The sequence below is a fragment of the Pituophis catenifer genome, unplaced genomic scaffold, assembly GCF_029215685.1.
Source record: "Pituophis catenifer annectens isolate HBS135680 unplaced genomic scaffold, rPitCat1.0.hap2 SCAF_2, whole genome shotgun sequence".
In the NCBI taxonomy this organism is placed as follows: domain Eukaryota; kingdom Metazoa; phylum Chordata; class Lepidosauria; order Squamata; family Colubridae; genus Pituophis; species Pituophis catenifer.
Window position 1 is genome coordinate 133,209,544 of NW_027256882.1, and position 9,622 is coordinate 133,219,165.

At 39.2% G+C, this 9,622-nt stretch overlaps 1 protein-coding gene across 1 annotated transcript in view; it reads right to left on the reverse strand.

Annotated features, from left to right (window-relative positions):
• TMEM94 (transmembrane protein 94) overlaps positions 1-259 on the reverse strand; it is a 79,459-nt gene extending 79,200 nt beyond the window's left edge. The window contains exon 1 of the mRNA XM_070937570.1: positions 173-259. The gene's annotated coding sequence lies outside the window, so the exon portion shown is untranslated. The remainder of the gene's footprint in view (positions 1-172) is intronic.
• Between the last annotated feature and the right edge of the window lie 9,363 nt (positions 260-9,622).

The following is a 9,622-nucleotide window of genomic DNA, read 5'->3' on the forward strand; positions in this document are numbered from 1 at the left end:
CGTCTCACCCTAACGTCACCATTCAAGCAGAGGAGGGGGCGTGGGGATGTTTCTTGGTGGGGTGGTTGCTGTGTTAATCTGAACCCCGCTGCAAAGATCAGGGCTCAAATCAAGGCGGTGGGTAACGCGACCTTCTCCCTCGCTCTTTTTCCTGAAGGCTAAACTTACTCACCAGCTTAATCTGCAGACTTTTTTTTCGTCCGTAGAGAGGCGGGCATATCCTGGGGAACCTTCTTCCCACTAACTCTTCTAAAACGCCCCGAAGCAACCTTTCACTCCACCTAGTCCAACATCGCTAGCTCCGCCATTCTTACTACTGGCAAATAGCCCGCTTTCCCTCCGGGGATTTATGTGTATGATTTCAAGTACAGTGAAGCAAACCTCGTCTGGATTGGCTGTGTTTCGCTTAATATTTTCAGCGCTTTAGCGGTGGTAGGTTAAACTAGGGAAAGGTTTGACGCTATTCTTCCGCCCTTTTTACTATTGCATTTGCGAACGGTCTACTATATATATGCTCTAAATTTAAGCTCTAGTGGCTGGTTTAGGAATTGAAACAGGAGCTGGTTGATCAGCAAGAGTTTCTTAAGCAACAGATCTTTGCATGATTTCTCATAACCTTGACGCACAGGCTTATTTCATGTTGGAATGGTTTCGGTTATGGCCCTCCGGATAGATGCTATCATCATTTGTTTTAGCATCTGTATCTTTATATCACTGAAATCCTTTATTCACACAGGAACTTCTATCACAACTGGAAATACTGTGTTACTAGTTCTTCATTGTTCATATTAGGAAAGCAGAAGTCACGCTTTTTGAGCACAGACAAAAATCTAGAATCAAACCACCGTAGTTTTCAATACTGCTTGTAATATTGTGGATTTTCCTTTTCACAAGGTCTGGCAATTTATTTCCTCTTCCTGTTTTTATTAAATGCATGATTACAAATTATATTGAAAAGCACATTTGAAAAAAAATATTTAAAGTACAGTAATAAATAACAAATCAAAATAATAACCAAACAAAACCATCCATTTATAACATTGACAAAGGGAAGCGTTGGATGAACAGAGGAAGCTTCAATAGGTTCCTAAAAGACAAAATACAGGTGATCTTACAGTAGATGTCCGGTGTAAGAGAATGGACCAGAGAAGAGGCCTAGCTGTGACTAATGGCAAGATGACTCCAGGTTGTGCTTCATATAGGAGGTCTTCCTCTGATATTTTACCAGTTGTTCAGATCTACAGGTCACAAAGCAGCCTGTGAGGATTCCTGTTCCCCTATTGTCTTGTGAAATCATAATTGATTAGCATAATACGAATATTTGATACACCTTAGAAAAACCATGGTTTAGTGTGATTTGTGAATCTTATCTATAAATAAGAGTTAATGTACACATCAGATTGGGATATAACATATCTTTTATTTTATGTACACTGAGCATGCACCAAGACAAATTCCTTGGGTGTCCAATCACACTTGGCCAATAAAAAATTCCATTCTATTCTATTCTAATGAGATTAGTTTGCATTTAGTAGGTATTGTGATTAATAAACCTCAGTTAATGACTTAACTGAGTATGAGGCAAGCAATGTTGGATTATTCAACAAACCACAATATTAAAAAAAACCATGGCTTAGTGTGATATGAAGTCAGACATTCTTTATTACATTGGGGCAAGGTATTTTGGCAACTTGTAAGTGCAACCTGTTCTGGATACAACATATCTCCCAACAAGTGGAAATCGTAAAAGAGAAAATATACAATTTTCTTGTTTGGTTTCATCAGGTGCATGGAAGTAAAATCATATGAATTAATGAGGTTTATCTCTAAGTTATACCTATTTCCTATTAAGCTTCCAGAGCTAATACAGTAGTTCATCCTACTTGTAAATATATCTTAGCTTTCTATATTTGCTATGCCTTTTCCTTCGTTTATTGGTCTATTATTAGTATTTTCAGATCCTGGTGTTAAAACAAAAGGAAGAATACTTGGGGTCTTCTTGTATCATGCTCCTTTGTTTTTTCATAATATTTTGAGCATTTCTGTATTGTCACAATTCCATCCTCCAGTCCTTCAAATTTAGAATGGTGGTTGTGTGGTTAGGGCATTAGGCTAGAAACCTGGAGATTGTGGGTTTTAGTCTCTAAGCGCACACGTGTGCGCATGCACACACTCCTTCAAAAATACTTTGAAGCAAACACAAAAGTGCTTAAAGCCAGGTCAACTCCTTTTGAGTAATTGTCATTATTGCTGTTTTTGCAGATGTGGAAAGCACAAAAGAGAAACTTAATAAACAGTGATTATTTTTAGCTCATGTTATATGCATCTATATGGTCAAGTGTTAAAAAGTTTGAGCTTGCTAGGATGCAATGCTGCTAAGTCATATTTCCTCTTAAAAGTTCTGTGTGAAAATAACAAGTCTAAAACCAAAGATCTCTCTCTCTCTTTACATTAAAAAAGGATGAAAAATGTATAATATAAAATAATCCTCTCTCTCTCTTTACATTAATAAAGCATGAAAAATGTATAATATAAAATAATCCTTCCCTTAAAAACCCCAGTCCACATGATTTCTCTAAATGAGGTGTGAGAAGGGATTTCAGGTCAGGATTCATGGCAAACTAGATGTTTCCAAAGGAGTGGAGACAGCATTGCAGTGAGATCAGTAAACAAGGTGTTTTCTGGTTGGTCAAGCCTCTCTAGATAAAAGAGAGTCTGTGAGAGCACCCATTTACACTCCAGACAGTTGTTCCTCATGAGCAAGCAACAGAAACTAAGATTTTTGCTCCTTAGTGGAGTGGCTAGAGTCAAGGGATTCCCACCAAGCTCGCTACTGCAACACGGTGTTATGCACCCAAAGTTCAGCCAAGCCTAATTTCATAATCACTTTTGGAAATTGCTTCTTAATTGCTTTTTAATACTAAGAACCTTCCGATCTTCAAGTCTGATAGTAGATTTTGGGTGAATTGAGTTTAATCCTTAAACTATTAGACATATATTAGAATAGTTAGAAGTTTAAAGACAAAAAAACCAAAAAACCCTCTCTTTTGGAATAAACAGCAAAAGGGTGATTAGAATATTAATTCTGGAAAGTTATAAACAGAGTAAGGGTGGATGGATGGATTTGAGTAAGATTTTAACATTAACTATAAGAATCTTTCCCATGGGAAAATGCTGTTGTTTTCAATTCCTGAAATAACACACGATAGGATAGGATTTAAAATGCTTGGCACTAGAGGGAACCCGAGGGACCAAAGATTACAACTAAAGATTAAATTTGACTCACTCACACAAAATAGAGTAAATATATTTTAACATTGGATATATCGGAGAATATTTTTGAACTATGCACTCAGAAGCTAACTTTAAGAGTGACTACTTTCACAGATAGGTTATGTTTAAAAGGTGTCATGGAACACATTTTACCAGACAAGACTAAGACTGATCTGAAAAGGGATTTTAAAATGACAAGCTATGAGAATGATATTAGCAAAAGATGCTATGCTGGATTTACAAATAAAATAGCTATTGTCTTAATAATTAAAAGGGATATACAAATGGCAGACCAAAAGAATGACTTGGATAACTTTCTTATATTAGATCTACAAAAGAGACTTATTAAAGTTCTGAAGGGTTTTGTGAGAAGGGACAAAAATAATGGAAATGAAAACATTATTTGAAGGGCATATTCTTGAAAGTTTGTGTCAGAGTTTTGTAGCCACCTTTCTTTTAGGGGAGTATACTTTGTAGGGAAGCAAGCAATTTCATTTAGGAAATCGTTATTTTCTTATGGTACTCCTCAAGGACATCCCTCCCAGAGAAAAAAAATGACATAATTTAGGTGTGTGTGCATGACAAATACATATACACTGCTCAAAAAAATAAAGGGAACACAAGCAGAAAACATCCAAGATCTGATCTTGGATGTCCTCTGCTTGTGTTCCCTTTATTTTTTTGAGCAGTATATAAAGTATCACAAAATAATACAAACAGCAAAATAGGAGTAATAAAGGAGAATATTTCTAGCTCAGGGTTGACATGAGGGGTCTTTGGAGCACTGATGATGTTACCTAGTTTGGGTAATGAAATATCTGCAAGAGAACAAGCAAGCACAGAGAGTACCAAGGATCCCTCAGCAAAATAGGATGTGATAAATCAGCAGAATGTTGTAGTAGTACCTGCAAATCCCACAACCAGAATCAGTATTGTTAAGTATTGGCTGATGACCTGTGGGCTCATCACCTTATCTCCCTTTGCTTGAGAAACGCAAAGACCAATCCAGCAGCAAGGTAGAAAGACCCCTTACACAAGAGATCTGTATGTACCTCTAAGACAGGGGTGTCAAACTCGCAGCCCGCAGGCCAGATGCATCATGCACTGGCCACGCCCACCTTTGTTTTAGTGAAGGGGGGGAAGTTGTGATATGTCACATGATGACAATTTATCATCATGAGTTTGACACCCCTGCTCTAAGGAAACCACTGTCACTCAGAATCTATCAGGTGCATCTGCATGATTAGAAACTTTTATGAAAGTGTTGCAGTGCCTTTTTTACGTGTCTGGCAATGTCACAATGCACGTGCAAAATGGGTGTAGCTTTTCATAATAGCATACACAAGTAGAAGTGGATTAAAGGAAATTGTTTTTTTAAGGCAGAAGTTCTAAAATGCAAGTCATCCCTTCTATTACAATGGGACATAGTGATGCATAAAATTGATTTGTAACGCTGCAGTCCTAAGCATACTTATTTAACAAATTCCATTATAGGAAAAAAACCTGAATTGCTTTGAAATAAAGGTAGGATACTTGGATGATATTATAATGCTGTAATCATAAATGAATTTAACTGGACTGAAATGGTGAAATGGTTACCAATGGTTCTTTTCCTCAAGAGACTTGTGTGATGTGAAGAGTTTCGTAATAAGTAGAAATCAGCAAATAAAATATTTCCCATCAGTGAAGATGCATTTTAGAAGTTTCAATTCCTAATTTCAAATTCTTATACATAAAGCTTGTGAGGACATTAGAGAGAAAAAAAGTACCACCAGCCTATTCTCAGAAATACAAAAAGTACCACCAGCCTATTCTCAGAAATAACATTTTATCTAATATTTATTTTAACTTTATCTGAGGCCTCTTCAACATAACAACCAGATTTGCCCTACTTAACAGTACTGTTCTGATCATCTTCATGCTATTCTAAGATGCTAAGCAACTGCCCCTACTTTCACACCCTATCACCAGGCAATGTAAGCAGCAGTAGAATCCATGGAATTGAGTGACTAATACATTTAAACCAAGGTGGATAAAAATCAATGATTTTTTTAAAAAAATCAAAAAAATCAGATTTTTTTGAGTTAAATCGGATTTATTTTAATAAAAAACTTTTGGGGTAAAAATCTATCATAAGATAGTTTTCTATTTAAGATACATAAATAATTTAGTTTATTCAGCATGAAATGGAGCTTAGTTATGTAGCATGAGGCTGTATATTCTGCAACACTGGGACTATCAGTGAGTCAACAGTGGGTCAAAGGAGTAGCAGAGATGACAGTTGCACTTTAAAAATTATGATTTAAATCGAGTTGATTTAAATCAAGCCTTTTTACTAGTGATTTAAATTGTGATTTAAATCAACTCGATTTAAATCAAATCCACCCTGATTTAAACAAATAAACAATAACTCATGAGTCATGACCCACTGCATCAGGGGTGAAATCCCGCAGGTTCTGACAAGTTCTGGAGAACCGGTAGTGGAAATTTTGAGTAATTCGGGCAAATATCACCTCTGGCTGGCCCCAGAGTGGGAAGGGAATGGGGATTTTGTAGTATCCTTCCCCTGGAGTGGGTTGGGAATGGAGATTTTGCAGTATCCTTTCCCTGGAGTGGGATGGGAATGGAGATTTTGCAGATCCTTCCCCTACCATGCCCACCAAGCCACCCACGCCCATCAAGCCACGCCCACAGAACCGGTAGTAAAAAAATTTGGATTTCGCCACTGCATTGCAAGGAGAGAAGGGGCTCTAAAAGCAAGTTTCAGGACTTATGGCAAAGCTGCTGCTCAGTTTGGTAGAAAAGGTTTAGGAGAGGGAAGATCTATGGTCTTGGCTTCTAAAGACTGGAAGTGTCATGAGAGAGACTCCTCTCCCCAATAAAAAGTCACCCCATCTCGTATCTCTGAGGAAACAGCATGAAATATGATGCAGCATTTCCTCTAGCATAGGACCCAAGTCTATTAAATTGTGGAATTAATTGGCTCAGTTTTCCTAAAACAGCTGAAAACCCACAGTGCAGGGAAGTGCAAGAATAGCACTAATCCCAGATTGCCACAGCCCTTATGTGTGGAAGGGAACCTAGATGGCAAATATAATACTTCTGGAACACAAAGAGGGAGTGTCTCTGAAGTTAATGAGATATGCTTCTGAGTAGACATACATAGATTCCTCTAAACTCTGTGAACCTTTTAGTACACCTATGGGGGGGGGCACTATATATATTACATCAATTCAGATTCAAAGGGTAGAATTATCAGGGATGTGCATTGGCATACATGTAGCATCAATCAGAAGCACTTTAAATCAAATGTATTATTTCTACAGATCACATGCCAACTGCAGAAAATGTGAGCCCATGAAAAGGGGCAGCTGCTTTAAGGTGATCATGAAAGCTACTCTGAATCACACCTTGCCTTACTAATCTGTCACTGGATAGCTCTAGTAACCCATTAAAAGGTGAAGGTAAAGGATCCCCTTGCATATATGTGCTAGTTGTTCCCAACTCTAGGGGGCGGTGCTCATCTCCATTTCAAAGCCGAAGAGCCAGCGCTGTCCAAAGACGTCTCCATGGTCATGTGGCTGGTATGACTAAACGCCAAAGGTGCATGGGACACTTTTACCTTCCCACCAAAGGTGGTCCCTATTTTTCTACTTGCATTTTTTACGTGCTTTCGAACTGCTAGGTTGGCAAAAGCTGGGACAAGTAACGGGAGCTCACCCCGTTACGCAGGACTAGGGATTCGAACCGCTGAACTGCCGGCCTTTCAATCAACAAGCTCAGTGTCTTAGCCACTGAGCCACCGCATCCCTCCAGTAACCCATTAGCTGAGAGCAAAGCTTTAACGGAACAGGACCAAAACAAAAAACACATTTGTTCTGAGATTGGGTTGAATCCTTGATGTACAATCAGTTGTTTAACAACTGTTCAAAGTTACAACAGTGGAAAAAAGTGACTTACGACTGGTTCTTGCACTTACCACCTTTGCAGTATGCCTGTAGTCCAGAATGAATTAGCATAGGCAGTGATGGGTATGTTTCATTATGCTCATGTGAGTTGCCAGTTTGCTTCCAGGTGCAATTCAAGGTGTTGGTCATAATCTATAAAGTCCTATATGGCATAGGCCTGCTTACTTGAGGGACTTCATTATCTGTTGTGGCTCCATTACCTGAGCCTGTGTCATCGGCAGGAGAGGACTCCGAGAGTGAAGGAGAGGAGTTGGCAAGGCCTCCCTCTCCAGGACCCTCCTCTCTAGCAATGCCTTCGGTGTCCACCGAAGGGCAAGAGATAGGCCCGGGGCCAAGCACGTCCACGCAGCCACAGGTGGACAGTAATGAGGGAGATGAGTCTTGGCTGGATCCTCGGCAGCGTCACAGAGATAAGCGCACGCAACAGAAGAAGAGGCGTGCCAGAGATTAAGCTGAGTCACTGGACCATACCCCACAGGGTATAAAAGGGGGTGAGGTGGCCATTCAGACTCTGTGACGGACAAAACTAACTACTATCGAGTCACGTTGCATCTTTGGAAACAGCATTATCTGTCTTGGATTTAATTACGGACTGGACAATTCTTGAACTGTGTGTATCTTGTTTATGAGTAAACTGTGTGTTTATGAGTAAAGTTCTTGGCAAGCAGCTACTGGGTTGCTGCCAAGCCTCTTATCGGAAGAATTGGTTGTCTGCCAGTTTATTTAACCCCCGGCTGTCTGTTTGTGTGCGTGTGTGAGACGGGGACAGAACATTATCTTCCATAACATTTACCTAGCCAATTTAGTGTGGCAGGTTTGGTGCACTCTAAATTCCTTTGATTACACATTACACTATTGGGATCAGAGAAGCTTACCTTCTCTGTAACAGCACCTCCTCTCTGGAATGAGGGTGTCCCCAAGATTCAAACACCCCCACCCTACCAGTGTTTTGAAGTGCCCTGAAGGCTTGGCTCTTGGTTCAGGCCTTTGGTAAAGGTGTTTCAAGTCCCCTTTTTTTCTTTGTTCACATCCCATTTGGTCGTTATTGATATTTTTATTGTTTTTTGTTCTTTCCTTGTTTTGAACTCTGCTCAGAGTTGCTGAGACTTGAGCAGCATATAAATTCAATTCAATTCAGAATAGACCAGGAAGGGACATTGGAGATATTCTAATCCAACCTCCTGCTCAAGTAGTAGACCCTATACCAGAGGTGAAATGCTCCCGGTTCGGACCGGATCAGCCGATCCGGTAGCGATCGTGGCAGGTGGTTTAGAGAACCAACAGCAAAAATCCCTGCCCCTTCCCGCCCATGCCTACCCAATTGCCCAGTCACCAGCTTGCCGCTTCTTTTAAAAAGTGCTTTTAAAAGGTAAGAAAAAGCTCTGACAATCCCAGCTGAGGCACGCAATCATCAGAATCTTTTATTTTACTTTTAAAAGCATTTTATACAACCTATTTGGCCAAATAGGTTGTAAAAAATGCTTTTAAAAGGTTAAAAAAAGGCTCTGACGATCCCAGCTGAGCTGCCAGCGAACCAGTAGTAAACCGGTTCAGATTTCACCACTGCCCTATACCATTTCAGATCAATCGTTGTAGAATCTTTTTAAAAATCTCCAGTGATGAAGCGCCCACACTTCTGAAGGCAAGCCATTCCACTGGTTAATTGTTCTCACTTTAGGAAGTTTCTACTTAATTTCAGCTTGCTTCTCTCATTGATTAGTTTTGACGTGTTTTAATGATCTAGACAGTAGACATTTGGCATTATTGTTAATATATATGTACATGCACAGGGACATATAAACAACATATGATCATACCTTTATTATAAATAACAGAATAATTTTGTGGGGGAAACAGTCACAACATGCAAACATAAATCTATCTCTATGGAGATTATCAGTCATCCAGGTCATAGTTGTCCAGGTCACAAAATCTATGTGAGTGCAGTACAGACTGATAGGGATCAATAAACTTCAAAGAAAGTCTGATATTTAACCTAATCAAGTCTGTGTTAAGCAAAATAAGTTTCAGTGTAAGTAAACTGTCACAAAGAGAAACTCTGCATATGGTAAAATGCTGCAAATCCAAAACAATTACAGTGCAGAGAAAATGTCTTTTTTTGTTTTTGCGCACTTACAGTGCTATGTATAGGTTTCTATGAAATTGCAAGACAGCAGCTTTTAACGACTCTGGAAGCTTCAGAAAGTGTCATCAAAAGGACTTACCCATGCATCGGCAAAGTATGTTCTTTAACCGTGGTTTGTTGATTATACCACAACAGTAATGTCCACATATATGCAAAACCAAAATCAAAACTATACCACATTGCCGTTTAGCATGATGAACCCAGTCACTGTTGACACCGATGTTGTATTTGTGAG